This window comes from Mauremys reevesii, linkage group 6 (assembly GCF_016161935.1).
Source record: "Mauremys reevesii isolate NIE-2019 linkage group 6, ASM1616193v1, whole genome shotgun sequence".
NCBI classification, from domain to species: domain Eukaryota; kingdom Metazoa; phylum Chordata; order Testudines; family Geoemydidae; genus Mauremys; species Mauremys reevesii.
Window position 1 is genome coordinate 9,381,507 of NC_052628.1, and position 26,323 is coordinate 9,407,829.

At 43.0% G+C, this 26,323-nt stretch overlaps 1 long non-coding RNA gene across 3 annotated transcripts in view; it reads left to right on the forward strand.

The window, feature by feature from the left end:
* Window positions 1–20,873: 20,873 nt before the first annotated feature.
* Window positions 20,874–26,323, forward strand: part of LOC120408319 — a 79,437-nt gene continuing 73,987 nt past the window's right edge. For all 3 annotated transcript variants that reach the window (XR_005600609.1, XR_005600608.1, XR_005600610.1), the window contains exons 1-3: window positions 20,874–21,142; window positions 21,323–21,509; window positions 25,291–25,362. This is a non-coding gene — a long non-coding RNA (uncharacterized LOC120408319). The remainder of the gene's footprint in view (window positions 21,143–21,322; window positions 21,510–25,290; window positions 25,363–26,323) is intronic.

The window sequence follows — 26,323 nt, forward strand, 5'->3', positions numbered from 1 at the left end:
AGTTTGACAGGTTCTAATGAAAAGCTACTCATTTTAGAAGTCCAACTCCATCCCAAATCCACTGTGTTTAATTCTGTCCTTGCCTTCCTCTCCTGCTCTCTGGGGGCCTTCTCTGAAGAAGACTACTGGCGAAGGAACTAGAATGAGAGTGCTTCATCTGTCTTTGCTAGCCATTGCTCATACTCCAGCTATACCAGGATGAAAGATGCAATGAAGTTCACAGCATAAAATGTAACAAAAAATACAACAGAATGATAAACTGTCAGTTACATAATCCAAGTATCCAACAACTGCCAGACACATCGTAATGTCTTTGAGCAGGCCCAGTGTTTCACTGTTTGTACATTGCCTCGTCTAATGGGACCCACAGCTTGATACAAATTAAAATAAATGCTGTAGCAGGTAAGTCCTTTCTTCAGTGGGGATGTGCAGCTAGAGTATCTTGGTGATATGTATGGTCCCTAACTTAGTACTGTGTGGATTATCAATGAATTTGTAGATGAATAATTCAGAAGTATGAATTGCAAGGAGTGAATTCGCTTATGGACAGTGAGCTACAAAGTAGTAAGAAAACCAACACATTTTAAGACGTGACCGTATAACCCTATAGAAATCTCTACACCCAGAAGGCATTCTTACATCTCCATGAATCGGTGTTCTATAGAATGGGTCCCTTTAGAATATATGTTTTCCAGTTTTTGTTATTGCACAAGTTAAATCAGTAGCCATTTGCCTATTTATACTTCTTTATAGCAGACTGTTAATTTGATCTTTTCTGTCCTGTTTGTTGGTCCATACTGTTTACTTTAGGGGGGTTCCCATAATGTGTCCAGGTGCCTTATTGAATTTATGAGCCCTCTAATATCTTTGGAACCAGCAAAAAGCCTGGATGGTTAGTGGTTGTTGCTGATTTTCCCAATGCTCTGGGACTTCAGCATGTTTACTTTGAGTCATATTCACATAAGGTCTGATCCAAAGCGCACTGCAGGTAATGGACAGACTCCTATTGACATTGTTGTGCTTTGGATCAGGCCTACAATGGGGTTAAGTATTAGAATGTTACACCTTACAGTAACGCAATTGCGGGGAGCATGTGAAGCCAGGAGCTTTGTTGACTGAGCCTTATATGTCTTGGCTTTCCATGTGAAGTGAGAGAGTCAGATATTTAAAGGTGGACCACTCCAATCATAGAATCATAGAATTCAAGATCAGAAGGGACCATTATGATCATCTAGTCTGACCTCCTGCTAGATGCAGGCCACATAAGCCGATCCACCCACTCCCTTAGCAAGCGACCCCTGCCCCATGCTTCGGAGGAAGGCGAAAAACCTCCAGGGCCACTGCCAATCTTCCCTGGAGGAAAATTCCTTCCTGACCCCAAATATGGCGGTCAGCTGAACTCCGAGCATGCGGGCAAGACTCTCCAGCCATACCCTCTGGAAAAAGGTTATATCATATCATTGACCCATTGTACTATTTACCAGTGTGGCACTTAATTGACCTATTGACTAAGCCCGTTATCCTATCATACCATCTCCTCCATACACTTATCTAGCTTAATCTTAAAGTCAAATATTTGCTGCTGAAATGGATGGGACCTTTTAAAAGCGATCTGCCCATCCTGTCTGAGCAGGCAGGCAGGGGTCCACAGCACCATGCCCCTGCCCTTCTGCCATGGTGTGTCCTCGGCAAGGATAGAATACGTTAATGGCGACAGGCCCGGCTGAACGTCCCCATCAACCTCTAGCTGTGAACACCTGCAAAACTAACTTATTCTCCTCCTACAAAACCCCTGTCAAAACTCTCCTTTGCCCTGCGGCCTACAAAAAACTTGACAACGGTTAGGCTGCTGGTGTGCTGTGAACATGGCCTGTCATACTGACCAATATTGTCTCATTGTTTCCTTGTGCTCTCCTGTCTGTATTGGTTGTCTATTGTCTTATTCCTAGAACAACAACAGGGAAGATGGTGCCTCCCACAAACAACTTACAATCTGTGTTTGTATAACACCTAAACCAATAGTTTTCTGGTTCATTACTAGGGCTTCTAAGTGCTGTGATAATGCAACTGATGTTTCCAGCTGAAAATACTGCAAGAAACTCGGTTTGCACAAACCTGATATCTACGCTAGAGGTTCAGAGCAGCAGCTGAACTTTAGGATACTACCTGTATCAAAGCATTAGTACAGCAACTCCTCTGGGGCACCTGGCATTGGCCACTGTTGGTAGACAGGATACTGGGCTGGATGGACCTTTGGTCTGACCCAGTACGACCGTTCTTATGTTTATCATTTCAGAATTGTTCCACAGTGTTGCCTTTTCTTAAATAAACACCAAAGAAAAGTTATGATGACCCACTGCTTTAGCATATACTCCAGGTTTTATGACAGCTTCTGATTCTGTCCTCAGAACAAGACATGCCTATGTCCCCTAAGAGTCAACCTCACCCTTTAACCCAGTTCTCTTTTAAACCCTGTTATAGTCCTAGCCTTCACAACCTCCTCAGGCAAAGAGTTCCACAAGTTGACTGTGTGCGGTGTGAAGAAGAACGTCCTTTTTATTTGTTTTAAACCTGCTATCCATTAATTTCATTTGGTGGCCCCTAGTTCTTGTATTATGGGAATAAGTAAATAACTTTTCCTTATTTGCTTTCTCCACATCACTCATGATTTTATATACCTCCATCATATCCCCCCCTTAGTCTCCTCTTTTCCAAACTGAAAAGTCCTAGCCTCTTAATCTCTCCTCATATGGGACCCGTTCCAAACCCCTAATCATTTTAGTTGCCCTTCTCTGAACCTTTTCTAATGCCAGTATATCTTTTTTGAGATGAAGAGAACACATCTGTATGCAGTATTCAAGATGTGGGCATACCATGGATTTATATAAGGGCAATAAGATAGTCTCCGTCTTATTCTCTATCCTCTTTTTAATGATTCCTAATATCCTGTTTGCTTTTTTTGAGTGCCGCTGCACACTGCATGGACGTCTTCAGAGAACTATCCACAATGACGCCAAGATCTTTTTCCTGATAACTTGTAGCTAAATTAGCCCCCATCATATTGTATGTATAGTTGGGGTTATTTTTTCCAATGTGCATTACTTTACATTTATCCACATTAAATTTCATTTACCATTTTGTTGCCCAATCACATGGTTTTGTGAGATCTTTTTGAAGTTCTTCACAGACTGCTTTGGTCTTAACTATCTTGAGCAGTTTAGTATCATCTGCAAACTTTGCCACCTCACTTTTTACCCCTTTCTCCAGATCATTTATGAATAAGTTGAATAGGATTGGTCCTAGGACTGACCTTGGGGAACACCACTAGTTACCCCTCTCCATTCTGAGAATTTACCATTTATTCCTACCCTCTGTTCCCTGTCTTTTAACCAGTTCTCAGTCCATGAAAGGATCTTCCCTCTTATCCCATGACAACTTAATTTACAAAATAGCCTTTGATGAGGGACCTTGTAAAAGGCTTTCTGAAAATCGAAGTACACTATGTCCACTGGATCCCCCTTGTCCACATGTTTGTTTGACCCTTTCAAAGAACTCTAATAAATTAGTAAGACAGGATTTCCCTTTACAGAAACCATGTTGACTTTTGCCCAACAATTTATGTTCTTCTATGTGTCTGACAATTTTATTCTTTACAATTGTTTCAACTAATTTGCCCAATACTGACGTTAGACTTACTGGTCTGTGATTACTTGGATCAGCTCTAGAGCTAATGTGATGCCAGTATTTAAAAAGGGCTATCTTCCAGTCATTGTGTACAGAAGCTGATTTAAAGGACAGGTTACAAACCATAGCTCGTAGTTCTGAAAGAACTCAAATGTGAAATTGCAGAACTCAGGTGAATGTCATTTGGTCCCGGTGGCTTGTTAATGTTAAGTTGATCAATTAATTCCAAAACCACCTCTAGTGACACTTCAATCTGTGACAATTCCTCAGATTTGTCACCTACAAAGGATGGCTCAGGTTTGGAAATCTGCCTAACATTCTCAGACGTGAAGACTGAAGCAAAGAATTCATTTAGTTTCTCTGCAATTACTTTATTGTCTTTAAGTGCTCCTTTTGTATCTCGATCGTCCAGGGGCCCCACTAGTTGTTTAGCAGACTCCCTGCTTCTGATGTACTGAAAAAACATTTTGTTATTACCTTTTGAGTTTTTGGCTAGCTGTTCTTCAGTCTCCTTTTTGGCTTTTCTTATTACATTTTTACACTTAATTTGGCAGTGTTTATGCTCCTTTCTATTTACCTCACTAGGATTTGACTTCCACTTTTTGAAAGATGCCTCTATCTCTCACTGCTTCTTTTACATGGTTGTTAAGCCATGGTGGCTCTTTTTTCTCTTTTTTAGTTCTTTTACTGGGTTTTTAATTTGGGGTTTACATTGAAATTGGCCCTCAATTATGGTGTCTTTGAAAAGTGTCCATGCAGCTTGCAGGGATTTCACTCTAGTCACTGTACCTTTTAATTTCTGTTTAACTAACCCCCTCATTTTTGCAGAGTTCCCCTTTCTGAAATTAAATGCCACAGTGTTTGGTGGTTGAGGTGTTCTTCCCGCCACAGGAATGTTAAAAGTTATTATATTATGGTCACTATTTCCAATTGGTCCTATTATAATTACCTCTTGGACCAGATCCTGTGCTCCACTCAGGACTAAATCGAGAATTGCCTCTCCCCTTGTGGGTTCCTGTACCAGCTGCTCCAAGAAGCAGTCATTTAAAGTATCGAGAAATTTTGTCTCTGTGTTTCGTCCTGAAGTGACATAAAGGGAAAATAAAATAACAAAGGGTTTACTTTTCACGAAAGAGAGAAACAGGCAGATCTCTAAAAGAGACTGTAACTAGGGACACTGAATATTTGAGGATCATATTTTTTGTTTTTACTATCACTAATGAAATAGATCACACAGAAGTGGTGAATGTAAATCTAAATAAGAGTCTTACACTGGTGCAGAATAAAAAAAAACTGGACAAGAGACTTGCTTTTTTTGGCTTCAGACTAATTGGTTTTCTTCTCAGTTTGAACCTAAGTGGAAGTGACAGGCTTTTGTGCAAATACTCTGTCTAGGGTTAGGGATGTTGAGAAATCAGATGGTTTGAGGATTAATTGAAGTCTGGGCAAGAAAGTTCCCTCTTGAAGACAATATCAATTGAAGCAGCCTTTGAACTGGGTTCAGAGGGACACTATGATTAAATGCATCTTGTTAGGGAAGTTCTGATGTGCCAACGGAGTGGTGATTGGAAACCAATATCAATTTGATGTTGGGGTTATTTAAAGCTGCCTTTTTTCAAAAGACTGACTGCCTTTTAAGGGTCTGGAGTGAAGTAGCAAGGAGAGGAGTTCTTGGTTGCTAAGCCACTGGTGCCGTTAGCTCTGTTTTGGGGAGACTCTCTTCTGCAGTGGCTGGGATGGAGAGAGGATGGCTTGTAGGGAGTATGCTGAGTGGAAATGGAGGGGCCCTTAAAGGGAGAGAACCTTGGTAACTGGGTGAGAGACATGATCCTACTTCTGCCATTAAGACATCAGGCAGAACAAGCCAGCAGGCCTCCCTCAAAATGACTGGGATAGGAAGCCAAGTTCTACTTTGTAAGTGATAAACTAAAGCTTCTTAAGGTACAAAAAAGCATCTCTCTATCCCCCACGCACCCACCTCTGGAAGCCACAAATGCAGCACCTGCTGAGTGAAAGAGCTGTACAAGGATACCTTGGAACATCTTAGAGTTGAGTTCCTTTCACATGCATTAATTCATCTAAAAATATTGAGGTTTGCCATAAGAACAGCCATGCTGGGTCAGACCAAAGGTCCATCTCGCCCAGTATCCTGTCTTCTGACAGTGCCCAATGCCACGTGCCACAGAGGAAATGAACAGAACAGGTAATCATCAAATGATTCATCCCCTGTTGCCCGTTCACAACTTCTGACAAACAGAAACTAGGGACACCATTCCTGCCTATCCTGGCTAGTAGCCATTGATGGACCTATCCTCCATGAATTTATCTAGTTCTTTTTTGAACCCTGTTATGTCTTGGCCTTCACAACATCCTCTGGCAAAGAGTTCCACAGACTGACTGTGCATTGTGTGAAATAATACTTCCTTTTGTTTGTTTTAAATCTGCTGCCTATTAATTTCATTTGGTGACCCCTAGTTCTTGTGTTATGAGAAGTAAATAACACTTCCTTATTTACTTTCTCCACACCAGTCATGATTTTATAGACCTCTATCATATCCCCCCTTAGTCATCTCTTTTCCAAGCTGAAAAGTCCCAATCTTATTAATTGCTTCTCATAGGGAAGCAGTTCCATACCCCCTAATCATTTTTGTTGCCCTTTTCTGAACCTTTTCCAATTCCAATATATTCTTATTTGAGATGGGGCGGCCACATCTGCACACATTATTCAAGGAATATACAGAAGCAATATGATTTCTGTTTTCTTATCTATCCCTTTCTTAACGAGTCACAACATTCTGTTTGCTTTCTTGACTGCAGCTGCACATTGAGTGGATGTTTTCAGAGAACTATCCACAATGACTTCAAGATCTCTTGAGTAGTAATAGCTAATTTAGACCCCATCATTTTATAGGTATAGTTGGGATTATGTTTTCCAATGTGCAATAATTTGCATTTTTCAACATTGAATTTTATCTGCCATTTTATTGCCCAGTCACCAAGTTTTGTGAGAGCCCTTTGTAATTCTTCGCAGTCTGCTTTGAACTTAACTATGTTGAGAAATTCTGTATCGTCTGCAAATTTTGCTCCCTCACTGTTTACCCCTTTTTCCAGATCATTTATGAATATGTTGAATAGCACTGGTCCCAGTACAGACCCCTGGGGGGGGGGCACCATTATTTACCCCTCTCCATTCTGAAAACTGACTGTTTATTCCTACCCCTTGTTTCCTATCTTTTAACCAGTTACCAATCCATGAGAGGACCTTCCCTCTTATCCTATGACAAGTTACTTTGCTTAAGAGCCTTTGGTGAGGGACCTTGTCAAAGGCTCTCTACAAATCTAAGTACACTATATCCACTGGATCCCCCTTGTCCACATGCTTGTTGTCTCCCTCAAAGAATTCTAATAAATTGGTGAGGCATGATTTCCCTTTACAAAAACAACGTTGACTCTTCCCCAACAAACATATTGGATTTAATATCGTTTGATGATTTTGGACAATTTCTAGCTGAATGTTACTTTTGGTAGAATTAAAGGGCCTCTTTGTCTTTGCACCGGTGCCAGTGAGGAGTAACTCAACTCTCACCATTCCAAGACTTTACATTTATAAGTATTACTCTATCTTCCTTCTTTGTCTACAGCCCTCACTGCTCTCATGTCTGCAGGACATTTGTATTTATACACAAAGCACAGATACTTTGTCAGAGTGACTCTTCTTTTAGATTAAGAGAACAAAGCAAGAACAAAAGCAAATGCTCCGTGTGTGAAAACACAGGGTGGAGGGGTCTCTCCTCTATCACTGTTCGTACTGAACAGAGCACAAAACGGCTGACAGTCTCGGCACACAACAGATTTCATAGAGATGCAAAAGCACAATACGCACAACCAGTCGGAAGTTGCATAGTTGTCATTTTGTAATATGATTTGATCCTTCTGTGTGTAAGTTACTCCCCCCACATTGGTGTGGTCCCCACATGTGATTGCAATTGAATTGATACTTAAAAAGTTAGATGGAAAAGAGATGCAAAGTACCTATGCTGGATGCAGAGAAGTGCTTTGGTTCAAATGCCAAAACACTAGGTTTCGGATAAATGACCCATGTAGTTAGTGCACCATAATGTTGTGTCTTGTGACTTCCCTAACAAGAGAATTTCTTGGTATTTCTGGGTGAATGAATAAAAATCCAGCTTTATAATTTCACTTCGTAGATTTCATAGGGTTTAAGGCCACAAGGAACCATTAGATCATCTAGTCTGACCTTTTGGCATGTCACAGGCCATTAACTTTCACCCAGATACTTCTGTCTTTAGTTAGACCAAAGCGTTTCAGTCCTCAGGCAACTAAACTGTTGCAAGCCAGAGACACAGCTAGAGAACAGGAGACACCAAAGTACCACCGGTGCCAGATGTCCCTGCAATGACAGGGAATGGATTAGGGGAGACATGGCCAGATGATCCTAGCAGGTGATTCATGCTGCAGAGGAAGGTGAAAAGACGCCAGGGTCCCCAGTGTTGGAGAAAGGAGATGACCTCAATCTCCTCTTTGTAACACAGCTGTTTGGTCCAGCATTAAGTGGCTTTAAGATGGAAATCAGCCATGTTGCAGGCAATCAGATTCAGTCCTGAAGGAGAGAGAAGAGACCCAAGTGAAGAGCAGTTACATATCCATTACCCTCAGCACATGGACCGCGAATTGGCAAATCCACATAGGCTGGTAGTACCATGAATTACACCTTTCAGAAAGCTGAGTTGATTCATCACTTTTGCAAGAAATGTCAAAAATAAGTCTGGTGCTCTTTTTTGGTAAAGTTGAACAGGAAGGTTTATAATCACAAACCTCTTCCAGGAGCAACTTTCTTACTCTGTAGCACAGCCTAACTCTCAGCATCCAGCAGGTCAATGTGCCATGATACAATTGAAAAGGATTTCCCCCCCAAAAACCATGTAGGTACAAATTGTGCTCTGTTCCATTGATGTAAATCCAAGCTAACTCATCTGACTTCCATGGAGTTACTTCTCATACTTTGGATTCACAGCTGACTGAGAGCAAAATCTGCCCCCTACTGGCAAAATAAAGTTGCCTTTATGAGAATGGACCCTGTTCTGATAAAGGGAGTAAATAAAGGTTATAGTTGCATACATTTACATTAATATTTGCTTCAGCTAAGTCTTTTTGAGAACAATAACTACATTGAGTAAACACCAGTCAAAGAGATTTGTATCCCCTAAGGAATAATTTTAGCCTGGATGAAAACTTCAGCGTTTCACAGCAATTAACCTCTTTCCACTGCCACAGTAGGTTAGAATTCCTGCCTCCAAATAGCTCGGAGCTGCATGCCTGCTATGTGTATCACCAGATAAAGGCTTCGTTGGACAAGGCTTTCAGGGCCAGATCCTCAATCCTCGAGCTCCATGAACGTAAGTGTACATTCTATTCTGGTGCGGAAGATTAACTGTGTCATACAGAACAGGACCTTCACTGAAGTGGTCACAGAGTTGGATGGATGGAATGTTGCTGTTTAGGATGAATATCCTTCCTCAGCCATGACAGAGAAAGCATTAACTGCTGGAATCTAAGAACTAGAAGATTTCTAACCATAAGAGGAATGAGGGTCTTCTAGTAGAGGAGTAGCAGAGGAAAACAACCTAACTGGTTTTAAGATAGATCTTAAGGGGGGTGGATTACTTGATGATTACCTGTTCTGTTCATTCCCTCTGGGGCACCTGACATTGGCCACTGTCGAAAGACAGGATACTGGGCTAGATGGAGTGGTCTAACCCAGTAAAGCTGTTCTTATGATGGAATTTGATACATTTATTAACAGGATTATCTGAGGGGATTTCCATTGATAGCAGGGGGCTGAATACGAGGAAAACTTAGTAGGCATTCATATTCAGCAGCAGTGAAATACCAGGCATATATAGTAAACTACGTTGTCATACTGGGGTGAAGAATAAAGAAGCACTTCTAATTTATATGCAAACACATTTTGCTTTTCTGATATGAGGTTTTTAAGGCCCGGCTTGACAAAGCCCTGGCTAGGATGATTTAGTTCGGGTTGGTCCTGCTATGAGCAGGGAGATTGGACTAGATGACCTCCTGAGATCTCTTCCAACCCTAATCTTCTGTGATTCTATATTCTGGGGAAAATTCTGCTCTCCAGTTTTACCCATGTAAATCCAGAATGACCGCATTAAGTTAAGTGACCCTGACTGTGGTGTAGTCAATGAAATGGGAATCAGGATTTGGGGGTTCTAGTCCCAGATCTGGGAGGAAAGTGTAGTTTAATGGCTTGGGAGTGGGACAGGCACAAAATAAGATTCTCTTTATTTGTTCTTCATTAATGTACAGCTCGAGTGGAAGAGCTCTGTGCTGTGGATCTGAACATCCTAGGTTTAGAGGTTGCTGATGAGCCGTGGGGGGGATAGAATGTGATCCTGGAACTAGACTGTATTCAAATGCATAAACTCTAGGAAAAAAGAACAGGAGAACTTGTGGCACCTTAGAGACTAACAAATTTATTTGAGCATAAGCTTTCGTGGGCTACAGCTCACTAACACGGCTGCCAGGGGCGGCTCTAGGAATTTGGCCACCCCAAGCACAGCGGCACGCCGCAGGGGGCGCGCTGCCGGTCGCTGGTCCCGTGGCTCCGGTGGACCTTCCGCAGGCATGACTGCGGAAGGTCCGCCAGAGCCGCCTGTCGCCCTCCCGGCAAAATGCCGCCCCTCGCGCGCGCTTGGGTCTGGAGCCGGCCCTGACGGCTGCTACTCTGAAACTCTAGGGAGGTGATTTGAGAGTGTAAAGTAACCTTTAATTCAGAGCAGGCAATCTAATATAGAGGACGCGAAGCTGGTCTTTACTAAGATTTCAATGCACTTCCACTTAAAGCGTGCATTCTTTGGGACGGAGTCTGTCTTTCTCTGCTTTCAAAGTGCCCTGTAAATTTATAGCACTTAAAAGCTTTTTAGCAATAATAATGACAATGCATTTCACGGCCCAGGAATCAGCTGCTTTGCCTGCACAGCAGACTGAAAACATCAGGGACAGTCATGAGTCACAGATGTCAGTTCCACTCATTCCCTTAAGATCATATTGTCCTAATTATCCTCATTACTGCAAATGGAATCGAATGCAATAATTGCTTCCTCTAAAGACTGCTGAGCCCCATCTTCCACAAATTGCTCCTGTCCATTCTAAACTAGCCTTTCATAATCTGCACATTACAACCAACAAAATCCTTATGATTTAATTGCTCGTTGAAAGCTCATCATATGCAGGAGTCAGTTTGGAACAGGGGATACAGAAAAAGTTCAGCAAAGTGCTTACACATGTGTCTAAGCACAGGAGTAATCCAGTGAAATTACTGACAAGCATAAAGTATCTTGCAAAATAGGTGCCTATGTGTGTTTTGATTAGCACGCAGAACAGAGAGTCAGATGCTCCTCCTGAGTTCTGATCGATGATTCTACTGCTGAAGTGCTGTGTTATGTATAAAAGTTGCGTAGGCTAAAATTTTACTGGCCTAATGAGAGCCAATTATGGCCTCCTTTTAGAAATGCTGAGCACCACTAATTCCTCATTGACTTAATATGGAGATGGACTGTAAATTGAGCACCCAAAATAAGAGGCCACTTTTTAACAAAGACCCTTTGTGCCTAGCTGTAAAGTAGAATTATATTAACCATCCCATGGGGATGCAGGTTAGTGGAAGCTTGGATTTTACAAAAATCTAAATTTTTTGGACCGATGTGACCTGACGGTGCCTCTTTTAAAGAAAGCAGTTTTACCATTTCTGCTTTAAAAGATACTTTCAGCCAAAACTCAGAAGTGCCCACGACATATTGATGCTAAGCTCCCAGCAGTATTTTTTTGTTTTTAGCCCCTCTGCTATTTTGGTTTCCTGTACTTTGCTGTAACTAGCAGTGGAATCTCTGTCTTTGACTGAGGACATGGTCAAATTCTGCTATCGGTTCCTCTGCTTGTAGATTTACCCTGTGGAACTCAGGACTTACTCTCAATTTACACTTGCATAACTAAGAGCAAAATATGGCTGCCTTGATTACAGTTTATTGAGGGTTGTGGCTGATAAAGGTTTTAAAATTCTGCTTGAGCTTCACATCTATAAACAGTTCAAATAGCTGCATTTTGTTGGGATTACGGCAAAGGTCAATCAAGGGGCAGTAGTTATAAAGAGAGCGACCTGCCCTTCCACAGGAGTTGCATTGCTCAGGCAGGCTTTTAATACCGTCCCCTGCAGCTTGAGTGTACCTCGCCTTGTGGGTGAGTTGGGCAGAAAGTCACTCCAAGTGTAACTTGCAATGATTTAACCCTTTTGGCAACTGTGTAAATGCCTTGAAAGGATTTGGTATTCTGCAGCGACCTGATCCCACCCCCTTGGCATAAAGTCAATGGGAATTGCGCCTGCTCATGGCAGGGCTAAATCCATCCACTAAGGGAGTGTTGGGATGGTGAAAGAGAAAGTTATTGTCTGGGAGCCAGAGCCACACTGGATTATGTGTATTTCAGTAGCACCTCAGTTGGATCAGGTCCCCATTTTGCTATGTACTTAGTAAGAGCCAGTCCCTGGCACATGGAGTTTAGACTGTTACTCCCCTGAGGCCTGCTTTTCCTGCTATGCCCCACCACCTACATTCACCCACCCTGTGCAAACTGTGCTGTTTTCCTACCAACTGTATGCCAGTTTTGTGCATGTTAAACTGTTTTGCAGCTTGCACCAACTGATATTCATTTTCTGACCAGTTTGCAGCTGATGGGTAAAGTACACAACTGTTTAACTCTCTGCTGAATGTGACCCATTGCTGCTCCTCCTCTGTGCCTTGCAGGTAGCAGCCTTCAGAGCTGTAGGAGAATCAATAAGTATGCAAGGATCCTACAGCAAGTGTTAATTATTTTATGCAAACCGCCACAGTCTCTTTTCGGCATGTCTGCACTGGGTTGCAAGCCCAGATCTGTGGGACTCAAACCCATAGGCACAATGTCTGTAAGCCTGAGCTTGAGTGTCCACACTGAATATTGATCCTAGGTTTAGAATTTCTGGACCCTGCTCTCGCTTCCACACTGCACTTACAGATGGTAGTCAAACCACCCTACCCCAGGCTTCTTAGCACCCTCCCCAGCTGCAGCTGCTCTAGCCCTTTGTTCGTTGTGCACTGTGGGAAAACTTGACTGCCCATCCCATAATACTTTACAGGAAATTGTCCCAGCTCAACAATACATCCATCTGAATTGTCTTTTGTGTCTGCACACTCCTGCAGCAAGAGCCGGCAGCATGGAGGAGTCACCATTTGAAAAGCTAGTCCTCCTTGAGTGTTCATTCCCACTTAGAGCATCCATGAGATGCCGGTGAACATTTTGGCATGTTTTCTGACCTACCAAAGAAGTGGAGGGTGATACAGACATGGCAGACTCCAACTGGCTGGTGCTGCTCATGACTCTTGGTAGAGTTGCTGATGCCCCGGATGTAGATTGGCACTTCTGGAGCAAGACTGATGGGACCATGTTGTCATGCAGACTTGGGATGACCAGCAGCAGCTACAGAACTTTCACATGAAGAAACATAACTTTCTGGAGCTTTGTCACAGCTTGCCTCAACCCTCCAGTGTCACAACATGCCTGGGGGCAGCCATGACAGTCCAGTGGAGGGTTGCTAAAATCATCTGGAAGCTGCCCACCCCAGATTGCGACAGGTCCATCAGTAGCCAGTTTGGGATTGGAAAGGCAACTGTGGGTAAAGTGGTGCTGGAGGTTTCAGAGGCAATCAGGCATTTGAATTACCCAAGGTAGTGGGCATATGCTCTGTCCCTGAAGTAACTGCTGGGTTTCAGAGAATGGGGTTAACAAACTGCACTGGGGCCACTGATGGGACTCATGTCCCCATAGTTTTCCTTCCTCAGGGAGCACGAGTACAGCAGTTGCTAAGGGTACAACTCCATTGTTATGCGGGCCTTTGTGGATCATGGGCTTCACTGGAAAAGTTCACGATGCCAGGGTTTCCTGCTGGTCAGGAGTCTACATTCATGGACAGGCTGGGAACTAGTTCTACCAAATGACATTGTCATAAATGGAGTAACTATCCCCACTGTTGTTCTAGAGGACCCCACATATTCCCTTCTGCCTTGGCTTATGAAACCACATCCTGATCTCAGAGGCCTTGGCAAAAGAAGGTTTAATGATATTCCCAGTAAGTGCAGAACGGTGGTTGTGCAATTGGTAGATTGAAATCCCACTGGGGTTGCAGAACTGTTCGGATGCCAGTGTCATCAAAGCTGTCTGTGTTATTGTGGCTTTTTGTGCTCTTTGCAGTCTTGTGACGTCAAAGGTGAGCCAGTTGCCTCCGAGTGGGCCTATGACAGTTGTGGGTTGCTGAACCAGTACACTCAGCCAGAAATTGCATCTGTCACAGTTGGAGCAGGATGCACATGGGCAAGAAATCAAGGAGGCTTTGTGCACCTATATTACGACTTGCATGGACCAATGGAAGAGGGAGAATAAGTATTTGTACAGCAATTTAGTAAATGAATTAGTCACTGTATACTATGAATGGGGTGTGTGTATTATTATGAATTGTTAACTGTAGATGAGATGCTTTGAGGGAGACAAAGTTTTGTGTTGCCCAAATGGCAGATTTTCATTATGGATTGATCTGAATAGACTTACTGAGACATTATGCTTGAATACTTCCCAGTTATGCCTGGTCATGTTTTTATTCTTCAAATACACATTATATGATGCGATACAGTGATGGAAATAAATCTTCTTAATGAAATAAAAGCCTTTATTTGTGAACATGGCCCACTATTAAATAATTGTCAGGCAGGCCCAGTAGTAAACTGACACCAAAACCTGTAACAAAATAAATGCATGATCCAAACACTGAACAGTGTGAAACATGGAAACCTGTGCAAACAAATACATTCCCTACTTCTGCATGTCCCCTGTCCCTGGTCTCCTTTCCCTTTCTAGCAGATGGGATGCAGATTTGGCACCACCGTGGTGGGTGGAGGGATGAAGGACTGCCGGGGCAGGGCACAAGCATAGCTCTGACCCATAATACTCTGAGAAGCCCAGTTAAGCCCATGATGACAACTTCCCTGCACTTGGATTCTAAACATTTTGGGGCTTTTGCATAGCACCTAGATTGATAGAGCCCTGATCCTGACTGGGACTCTTGGTCACTACTGAAATATAAATATTAAATGAGTACCACGCTTTCATTTGTGCCAAATGAGGCTACATTGCTTGGCCAGTTTGCAAACCTGCTAATAATTCAGGTGAGTTTCCCATGTTTTGAATTTCATGGTGAACCTTTAAACTCTAGAGATCTATATAATCAAGAGAGGGAGGTCTGGAATTTCTAATGCATTTTCACCTATACTGATTCCAGGTGACATGAGACTGAGTCACCTGTTTCTAAATTATAAGAAATGCAGCCTTATAATTCACAATTGCGTTTATCCTCTTAATGATTAGATTCCCTGGATAGCTTCTTGGATTTTCATTGTCCCTTACGCTTGTCTCTTGGCTTAATTGCCAGTCCAAAAATCCATATTATGTCAGAGGTTTAGCTTAAGGTGATAATTTACATATATTATCTCAGCAAAACAGCTTTGGCACCAAATAATCAGGGGCGGCTCCAGGCCCCAGCACACCAAGGGGGCGCTCTGCCGGCTGCCGGGGGGGCGGCAGGCAGGCTGCCTTTGGCGGCATGCCTGTGGAGGGTCTGCTGGTCCCATGGCTTCAGTGGACCCTCCGCAGGCACGCCTGCGGGAGGTCCACCGGAGCCGCGGGACCAGCATCCGGCAGAGCGCCCCCCGTGGCATGACGCCGTGCTTGGGGCAGTGAAATGTCTAGAGCTGCCCCTGCAAGTAATGTCCCCTACTGCACTCAAATGCATAGAACTGAATCCTTCCTAAGGCTTATTTTCACCAGGCAGACCTGGTTTGGCAAATCACTTGAGTGGATTACTTCCTCAGGGTTAGTAGCTGCGCTGTCCACTTTCTAAACAGGCAGAAATTGAAGCTGGTAATGCTGCATGAAGCCCAATAATTTCTCAAGTGAAAAAGAACAGGTTGTGACCTCAGGATACTGGGTAGTGATCTCACGGATTGCCATGTGGTAAAGACCTTTCTCTGGCATATTTGATGGATTAATTTTTAATGCCATGCTGGTTTGAAATGCCACTAAATCTAACCTAAAATCAGTAATTTGAACTGCCTTCTGCTATTTATTTTATTTCCGTCTGTATCATTTCTCTCCCTACTTATTCCCCCATGTGTTTGTATGTTTCTGGCCAGCCTCTTACAATATTAAGAAGTCATTTTGGGAAGGTGGGGGAGGGGGGAATGAATAATATATGCAATTTATAACTGTCAGAAATAGGGGGAAAAATACAGTGTACTTAAAAAATGTTTGCATTTACATTCCATACTTGGAACTTATATTTTAGACTGAAACCAAAGCCTTTATCTGAGCTGTCAGTGTTATAGATGGTGCCTGTATATTTATTAAGGTTTGCATGGATTTTATCAAACTGATGCATTTAGCTGTTTTAACATTCCAGCTTTTCATTTACAAAATAACATTTTCAAAGAATATGAAAAATGTATTGGCTTTATTCAGTCCCTTCCTAGCAATCGGTGTCAGACCAGTTTGCATTGCACATTTTAAATCTTTCTTTGTGAGCATAGTGTGCTGGTTCTGGTCTTCCATTCAGACCTCAAAACCCTCTCCTGTGGAGTGACCCTTTCCCCAAGCATTATCATTACATGATGGTCACCGTCTAGGTCACCACCAAGGATTGAACTAGAGAGCTCCAGGGAGAAAAGCTTCCTGCCCTGCTAAGCATGTGTTACCGGTCCTCTTCTGGGCCAAAAAGGGCCGGATTAACTCTCCTGTGGGTCTGGGGCTATTAGATTTTGTGGGGCCCCTGTGTATAGGTCCTAAATTTTCCTAATTTAAAATAAAACAATCACAATTATGGCTTCGAGGCTATTAACGCTATACTGAACTTGCCTTTTAATTAACATAAAGTCGTTCTGTGGTTACATTTCAGTCTTAAAACATGTAGAATATAGTTAAGTTAATTCAGAATAGCCTATTTCTTACCTTAGAACAGCTGTTAGATTACTTCCTTTCTGGAAGGGAGCTTGGTACAGGAGGGGATTCTGACCTGGGGCAGGGGGTTGGGGTGCAGGAGGGAATGTGGGGTCTGGAAGGGAGTTTGGGTGCGGGAGGGGATTCTGACCTGGGGCAGGGGGTTGGGGTGCAGGAGGGGATGCAGGGTCTGGAAGGGAGTTTGGGTGCAGGAGGGGATTCTGACCTGGGGCAGGGGTGCAGAGGGGATGCAGGGTCTGGAAGGGAGTTTGGGTGCAGGAGGGGATTCTGACCTGGGGTTGGGGTGCAGGAGGGGATGCAGGGTCTGGGAGGGAGTTTGGATGCAGGAGGGGATTCTGACCTGGGGTTGGGGTGCAGGAGGGGATGCAGGGTCTGGGAGGGAGTTTGGTGCCAGAGGGGATTCTGACCTGGGGCAGGGGGTTGGGGTGCAGGAGGGAATGTGGGGTCTGGAAGGGAGTTTGGGTGCGGGAGGGGATTCTGACCTGGGGCAGGGGGTTGGGGTAAAGGAGGGAATGCGGGGTCTGGAAGGGAGTTTGGGTGGAGGAGGGGATGCAGGATCTGGAAGGGAGGTTTGGTGCAGGAGGGGATTCTGACCTGGGGCAGGGGGGTTGGGGTGCAGGAGGGGATGCGGGGTCTGGAAGGGAGTTTGGGTGGAGGAGGGGATGCGGGGTCTGGAAGGGAGTTTTGGTGCAGGAGGGGATTCTGACCTGGGGCAGGGGTTTGGGGTACAGGAGGGGGGTGTGAGGTGTAGGCTCTGGCCGGGAGGCGCTTACCACAGGCGGCTCCCAGCTGGCAGCACAGCAGGGCTCAGGCTGCCTGCCTGCCGTGGCCCCATGCCGCTCCCGGAAGCGGCTGGCTGCTGGCACATCTCTGCACACCCCTGGTGGGAGGGAGACAGTGTGTCTCCGTTCACTGCCCATGCCCTCAAGTGCTGCCCCCGCAGCTCCCTTTGGCCAGGAACTGACCAATAGGAGCTGCGGGGCTGGTGCTTGGGGTGAGGGCAGCATGTGGAGCTGCCCTCCCCAAGCCTGCCGGGGGCACAGAGACGTGCAGGGTGTAGCACACACTAGCCAGTGGGTTACACTTACACAGGGAGAAGATATTGGATATTAGTGGTCTTTAATCTAGCACACGAAAGCATAAGAAGATCCAATGGTTGCAAGTTGAAGTTAGATAAAATCAAATTGGAAAGAAGCAGCAACTATTGAACAATGAGGATAATTAAACACTGGAAGGGTTCACAAAGAAATGTGGTGCATTCACATGGAGTCTTTAAATAGAGACTGGATGTCTAAAAGAGATGCTCTAGTTTGACCACAAGTTTTTGGGCTTGACACAGTTCATTTATGTCATAGGAAAGAGTAATTCCCTTCCGCACAACTTCTGTGGCTTGTGTTAGGCAGGAGGTCAAAGTAGATGATCATTACGGTCCCTTCTGGCCTTAAATCTATGCTGGCAGGTGTTTTAAGCTGCAATTTGCTATGTGATTCAATAAGTATGTACAGGAGACTAGTAGATGTTTGGTATGTTAGATTTTTTTTTTAATTGCAGCTAACCTTTCACACAACAGTGCAAACATTGACCAGTACATCCTCACTGCACCTCTCAGTAGGTGTTGTAACAAATCCAGAGGCCATCTAGGAATTTCAAGATGATTACTGTTTTGGAACCTGGGAACAATGGAATCCATGAATTAAATCCTGGTTCCATTATAGACAATGGGGATTTTGTCATTAACTTCAGTTTGGGGTCAGGATTTCACCCCATATCATTCTGCACCACAGCCACCCTGCCACTCGAGTTAAAGATGCAGCTTATAGGTGGGCACAGATACTAGTTAAGGCAGTAATGTAATGAGCCTACAAGGTTTGCAAGGCCAAATAAGGCATAAGGCTCAAAAGCCTTTGCATAAGCAGTTAACCAGGAGTTAATCCCAGGAGGTTAAGGATAAACTAGGCATGGCCCAATATCTAAACAAATACTTTGCCTCAGTCTTTAATGAGGCTAATGAGGTGCTTAGGGATAATGGTAGGATGACAAATGGGAATGAGGATATGGAGGTAGATATTACCACATCCGAAGTAGAAGCCAAACTCGAACAGCTTAATGGGACAAAATCGGAGGGCCCAGATAATCTTCATCCAAGAATATTAAAGGAACTGCCACATGAAATTGCAAGCCCATTAGCAAGAATTTTTAATGATTCAGTAAACTCAGGAGTTGTATCGTACAACTGGAGAATTGCTAACATAGTTCCTATTTTTAAGAAAGGGAAAAAAAGCGATCCTGGTAACTATAGGACTGTTAGTTTGACATCTGTAGTATGTAAGGTCTTGGAAAAAATTTTGAAGGAGAAAGTAGTTAAGGACATTGAGATCAATGGTAATTGGGACAAAATACAACATGGTTTTACAAAAGGTAGATCGTGCCAAACCAACCTGATCTCCTTCTTTGAGAAGGTAACATATTTTTTAGACAAAGGAAACGCAGTGAATCTAATTTACCTTGATTTCAGTAAGGCATTTGATACAGTTCCACATGGGGGAATTACTAGTTAAATTGGAAAAGATGGGGATCAATATGAAAATTGAGACTACAACGGGTCGTACTGAAAGGTGAACTGTCAGGCTGGAAGGAGGTTACTAGTGGAGTTCCTCAGGGATCAGTTTTGGGACCAATCTTATTTAATCTCTTTATTACTGACCTTGGCACAAAAACTGGGAATGTGCTAATAAAGTTTGCGGATGACACAAAGCTGGGAGGTATTGCTAACACAGAGAAGGACCGGGATATCCTACAGGAAGATCTGGATGACCTTGTAAATTGGAGTAATAGTAATAGGATGAAATTTAATAGTGAAAAGTGCAAGGTCATGCATTTAGGGATTAACGACAAGAATTTTAGTTATAAATTGGGGACACATCAGTTAGAAGTAACAGAGGAGGAGAAGGACCTCGGAGTATTGGTTGATCACAGGATGACTATGAGCCGCCAATATGATATGGCCGTTAAAAAAGCTAATGCAGTTTTAGGATGCATCAGGCGAGGTATTTCCAGCAAAGATAAGGAGGTGTTAGTACCATTATACAAGGCACTGGTGGGGCCTCATCTGGAATACTGTGTGCAGTTCTGGTCTCCTATGTTTAAGAAGGATGAATTCAAACTGGAACAGGTTCAGAGACGGGCTACTAGGATGATTCGAGGAATGGAAAACCTATCTTATGAAAGGAGACTCAAAGAGCTTGGCTTGTTTAGCCTAACCAAAAGAAGGCTGAGGGGGGATATGATTGTTCTTTATAAATATATCAGAGGGATAAATATTAGGGAGGGAGAAGAATTATTTAAGGTTAGTACCAATGTGGACACAAGAACAAATGGGTATAAACTGGACACTAGGAAGTTTAGACTTGAAATTAGATGAAGGTTTTTAACCATTAGAGGAGAGAAGTTCTGGAACAGCCTTCCAAGGGGAGTAGTGGGGCAAAAGACATATCTGGCTTTGACTAAGCTTGATAAGTTTATGGAGGGGATGGTATGATGGGATAGCTTGATTTTGGCAGTTCATTTGGCAATTGACATTTGATTATCAGCAGGTAAGTATGCCCAGTGGTCTGTGATGGGATGTTAGATGGGATGGGATCTGAGTTACTACAGAGAATTCTTTCCTGGGTGCTGGCTGGTGAGTCTTGCCCACATGCTCAGGGTTTAACTGATCGCCATATTTGGGGTCGGGAAGGAATTTTCCTCCAGGGCAGATTGGCAGAGGCCCTGGAGGTTTTTCGTCTTCCTCTGCAGCATGGGGCACGGATCACTTGCTGGAGGATTCTCTGCAGCTTGAGGTCTTCAAACTACAATTTGAGGACTTCAATAACTCAGACATAGGCTAAGGGTTTGCTACTGGAGTGGATGGGTGAGATTGTGTGGCCTGTGTTGTGCAGGAGGTCAGACTAGAGGATCATAGTGGTCCCTTCTGACCTTAAAGTCCTATGAGTCTATGAGGTCATAAGGTATCACAGGATAGAATGCTGTGACGACTACACTGCTGACAGGTAACCACAAGATGCTACCTTATACCAGCTTGGGATATTTTAAGTCAGAAACATCAGCAGATGTCTAACCACAAGAGTGGCAGGGTAACTGATATAATAAGCTAGAGATAAAGGTTCTAGTAACCTATGATAGAAGGGAACCCCAACTACAATAGGGGTTTGAAGTAAAATTAAGAAAAAGGGATGAAACCCCTAGAGAATATGGATTTTGCATGATGACATCAGCGTAACAGACCAAAGTTGTATCCCAGCCTGTGTGCCTTGAGAGATACAAGGTAGGTGAGGTGGGTGCAATGTTGTAGCTGTGTAGTTCCCAGGATATTAGAGAGACCAGGTGGATGAGGTAATATTTTAATGGACCAGCTTCTTTTGGTGAGAGAGACAAGCTTTCGAGCTTACACGCTGCCAGACCTGAAGAAGACCCTGTATAAAAAGCTTGTCCCTCTCACCCACAGAAATTGATTCAATAAAAGATATTACCTCACCCACCTTGTCACTCTGATATCCTGGGACCAACACAGCTACAACACTGCGTGGCTGGAGAGATGCAACACATGGGAGATGCCAGGATGATGACTGGTGATGTTGAGTCTGATGATAAGGATGAAGACTAACACTTCGGGTCCTTTTGCAAGGGATGGTGTAAGTATATGGACATTTATTCTGTATTATCTTTATCTTTCTGTGTTGGAGTGTTTGTGACTTTTCTAATTGTGTTAATAAAACTATTGCAAATTCCAAAAGCTTTTCCTGAGTGTGAGTATTGCAACCGTGCACACCAGGATTCCAAACTGAAATTCTAATAATACTGGACCTGATCTTGGGGCAAGAACCTACCAAACCTCAGAGTGTTAATTGGGAGTTCTTAAGTGATTGAAATAATTAATGGACAATCAATAGATCAGGCAATAATGAAGAGTCTTGATTATCTGTTATCAGTTGGGAATCTCTATCAGCTGAACAGTCCTGGGTCCATGCAGTTGAGGAACATACACACAAGCCAGCTATCTACAGTATTATCTCTGTTTGACTGAGAGACAGATGCAGGTTGGGGTCAAGACTTCCCAGCAAGTCAGTGATAGATGCAGAATTAGAACACTCAGTTTCTGATCACCCTTCCTCCACTCATAAACTCTGTCTAATAGATCATGCTGCTAAAATATAGAAGAGAGCGCACAGTGTTGCTAACTCATGATTTAATTATGAGTCTTGTGATATTTTGTGGTTTGTGTTTTAAAGCGCCACGTCCTGGAGTTATGTTATTTTGTGAGAACCTCAGCTTTACTTTTTTTTAATTAATATAAAATTCTGTCTCATGGTTGCAGAGCAAAGCCTGTAAACATGACTTGAGTGCAAGCTAAAAGCTCAACCCCAAATTTATTATATTTTGGCTCAAAAATCATGTTTTTTTTAATCTCATGATTTTAGGGCCTGAGTTATGATTTTTTTTTGAATGCTTGGACTGGGTAGTATTGGCACGGTTATAAAATACACCTTAAACATGCTGTCACTCACTCTCTTCAGTATTTCCTGTTGCTGTACACAAGAGTGAAATTTACTATCGAGCAAGATTATTCCTATTCAATGCAATGAAAAGTGAATCCTGTTCTATCATCTCTGGGCATAGTCCTGCAGACCTAATGCAAGTAAAATCCCCGACTATTGACCTCCCCCTGAAAACAGGTCCCTTCTCTGTTCTTTCTGTAACTTTTCTTTCTTTGATTCCATGATTTGACTCAAATCAGTCAAAGACTCACTGCCAGCCCTAGTATGACTTACCTATTGACTAAACCCATAAACCCACCGTTGCAGCAATGCAGTACCTAGCAGTTCCCAGGAGGTGGCACTGTAGGAGGAAGTCTTTGCATCCCTCCAAGTGAAAGGCGAGATCAAGCCTATGTGGAAGAAGGGGAAAAAAAGTTCCATCCTTTTAGATCCCAAGCAGAATGTAGATTGTCTAAAATGGTTACATTCACAGTATACTACCTATAACTCCCTAGAGTCAAAGCCACGATTAGAACCCAGTAAAAATATACCCCCTGAACTCCTTTCTTCACAATTTCCATGTATGGGAGCGTCGGGCAGACATTCAGTCTTTTATTTTTTTTTCCAATTGAAACAAATACCAAATAACAGAAAAATGGCACATGGTAAATAGATACCCAATTATGCTATCATCAACAGATGTAACCTTTTTCTGTAGCTATGGAAAATCAATAACGCTGAGCCCAACATATTTATTCAGATTCATAAACAGGAAAGAAGGCAATAGAACGCAGAGTAATTGAGAAAAACTCAATTATCTCATTTATTTTTTTTAAAAGGAGCTCAGTGTTTCCATATAAAACTTGTCAGTCGGCCCCTCTCCCCGGCCCCCAACACACAAAATCCTCAGGTTTTTATAGACAAACTTTGCTTCCAGTTGAAAATGGTTATAAAAGATTTTTGCCTTTTCCTCACTTCCTATGCATGAATGAAGAGCCAGATCCTACCCTCTTTTCTAATGTTAAGTGTAGTGCCTTACCTCACAGCTAATTCCACTGAAATCAATGGAACTACTTAGGGAGTAAGGAACTACTCAATCTGAATAATTATGGCAGAAAATGCTCCTAAAATGTTCAGTACAGTTTATCCATGTGTACTTGAATATGTTGGTATCTTTATATGCAATGGTGTTGTAGCCATGTTGATTCCAAGATATTAGAGAGAAGTGGGTGAGGTAATATCTTTTATTCGAACAATTTATGTTGGTGCGAGAGACAAGCTTTCGAGCTTACACAGAGCACTTATTCAGGTATCTTTATGATATTCATGGGCTTTCTTTGTTTTGGGGAGCCATCATGAAGCCAAAATAACATGAGACCCCACCTTATGCTATAACTCCCATCCAGGAACTGAAATACAACAAGACAATGTTTTTTTTGCTCCCATAAATGGCTCCATGTGGCATTCCATCCTGTGGAAAAATATTAAATGATCACACACAAATATTAAACCCGGTGCATAGTCTTTCAATTGACTCAGCAGGACTGAAAACAGTCATTTAGAGACAGCGCTTTGGTAGCCGGTATGAAATAAATTAGTGGACTCAGTAGGGTCATAATAGACAATTTTCTACCTCAGAAAAATACTGTCAGAACAAACATCTTCTTTAGCAGTCTCTGCAGATAGAACAAGGACTGAATGGGCATGAAGATTTAAGGCTTTGTCTACATGAGAAAGTTGTACTCTTTTAACTTAAATTGGGTTAAAAAACCATTTAAGTTAAACTGGTGCAAACCCTGCCATAGGCACTCTTATTTAGGTTTGAATGGCTTATTTCAGTTTAGCTTTCCTTGTAATAGAACTCTGTGGAGGATGGACATTCCATTTTGTGAAGGACTTCAAGATTTTGAAACCTGGCTTAATTACTAATTGAAGCAAAAACTGAAAATTTCAAAATTTCTTGTAAAGGAAAATTCAGAAAAAATTTGGTTTGGAATATTTGAAATATTTCATTTAAAACTGATTTTTTAAAAACAAATTATATTCTAATATAAATTTTAAAAAAAGGAAATGAAAAATTGTTTCAATAATAAAAACCAATAAGTTTAGTTTTGTAAATGTAAAAACAGGATGTTTCAACACTGCCAAAAGTCTTTTCCTTTTTCTTTTTAAACAATTCCAGTGAAATGATTTCCAATGGGAGTTAAATCTCTAACTTTCTTAGGCATTTCTGAAAATTCCCTAGATGCTTATTTGCATCTTTAGGAACCTAAATATCTTTAAAATCTAGTCCAGGCTCTGAAGTCACTCAGATGCTTTTGAAAATGTTTATCGTAGGTCTGAACTACCTAGAATTGGTAGCTGGAATAACACAAGCTAGAGGTGGTAGGAGTGGATTTTGAGTGTGGTTGCTGTGGCAATTTCAGTGACTTTAAGAGCCTGCTTACAATAGCCTGCAGTTCGGGCTGCAGGGATGTGAACTGCAATGTGCACTAGCAGGTCGTGTTCTAACTGCCCCATGTGGAGGCTGGGACTAAAAGGTACCTACTTCATGTTAACATAGTCCTGTTTGAAAGAAGACTATATTAATATCAACTCCATACCTTTTAGTTCACACCAGCAGCATCCACATGGGGCAGATCGAGTGCAACAACTTGGTGTGCTCTCCAGTTCATGCCCAAGTCTGCACTAGCGTGCAGTCTAGACACAGCCTGGGTCTCTCTCTTAATCAAATCATTAGCTTTGACAGCAACACTATGGAAGAGTACAGTGCAGCAGCAATGAAAATACCGAGGGCTGGAAATGTCTCTTTGTTGTTCTCTGGGAATTTGCAGAGGAAGTCTGCGTTCTGACACATACTATTACTGTCATGCTGTATTGATATTCAGATTAATGTGTGCTAAATGAATCTCCCTCTCTCTTGTTTTTTCCGCCTTAGTACAATATGAGACAAACCTACACAGGATAAGAATATTCATCAATTGAAGATGCAGACTCTTGACCTGATCCAGTAAGAAAGGAAGTTTGTAATTGAAAATTAATTCATACTGGAAAGTGCAGTCAATAGACAATTACTAAGATACAGTTCTCTGTTTATTGCTTGAAGAACTCTGCTTAAGATTTATAACTGTGGAAAGCAATTACCTTTACATTTAAAGAATAGGCTAAAAAAGATGAAACTTAATTACTGTAAAACCCTTCAAACAGTCTTTCTTCTACAAATTATCAGCCAGATACTAATTTAAAAAAAATCAAATGTGATTATCAAAGTGGAATTCACATCAAAATTATTAAGCAGAAAGCAAAGTACCAGGCCTGATTCTGACCTCACACCAGTTGACACTACTGGCTTACTCTGGTGTCTGGGAGAGGAACAGCTACAGCACAGAGCTGCCAGATGGGGACCAGCAGTCTTGCAGGGCAGGTGGGAGCCAGTTTTTGTCTGGAAGAGAAGGGGGCAAAATGAGGAGGCAGGTGCAGGGCCTAGTGATGGGGCCAGTCCTGTCCAGGTGGGGCCACAGCTGCACACCACCCAATGGGCTCAGGGCCCTGCTGATTGACACAGGCGTTGGCCAGAGCAGCCATCGACCTCACACCAAGATAGCGGGGAAGGCTCTGGGGAGTGTGTGTCAGGTTTTCAGCACTAGTGCCCCATTGGCAGTAAAAGGAGAGCTGATGCCGGCTTCCTGACAGGGCCACATCACAGCCATCCAGGGGCATGTGGAGACCTCCCCGGGCTTACCCCAGCCAACTGCTCTGTCTCTGGTTCTGAGTGATGGAGAGTGGCCCACAGACTGGGCGAGGGAGCATCTGCTCAGTCCTGGCACTGGCCACAGGCAGCCCTGTCCTCCAGGTGCTGCTTTACCTGCACTCTGCACAAGACAAAGCCACACTTCGTTTGCACTGGATGGTGACTTTCCTCAGCGTGGCCTCCAGGACCTGCAGGGAAAGGCAGGGACAGGCTGACCCTG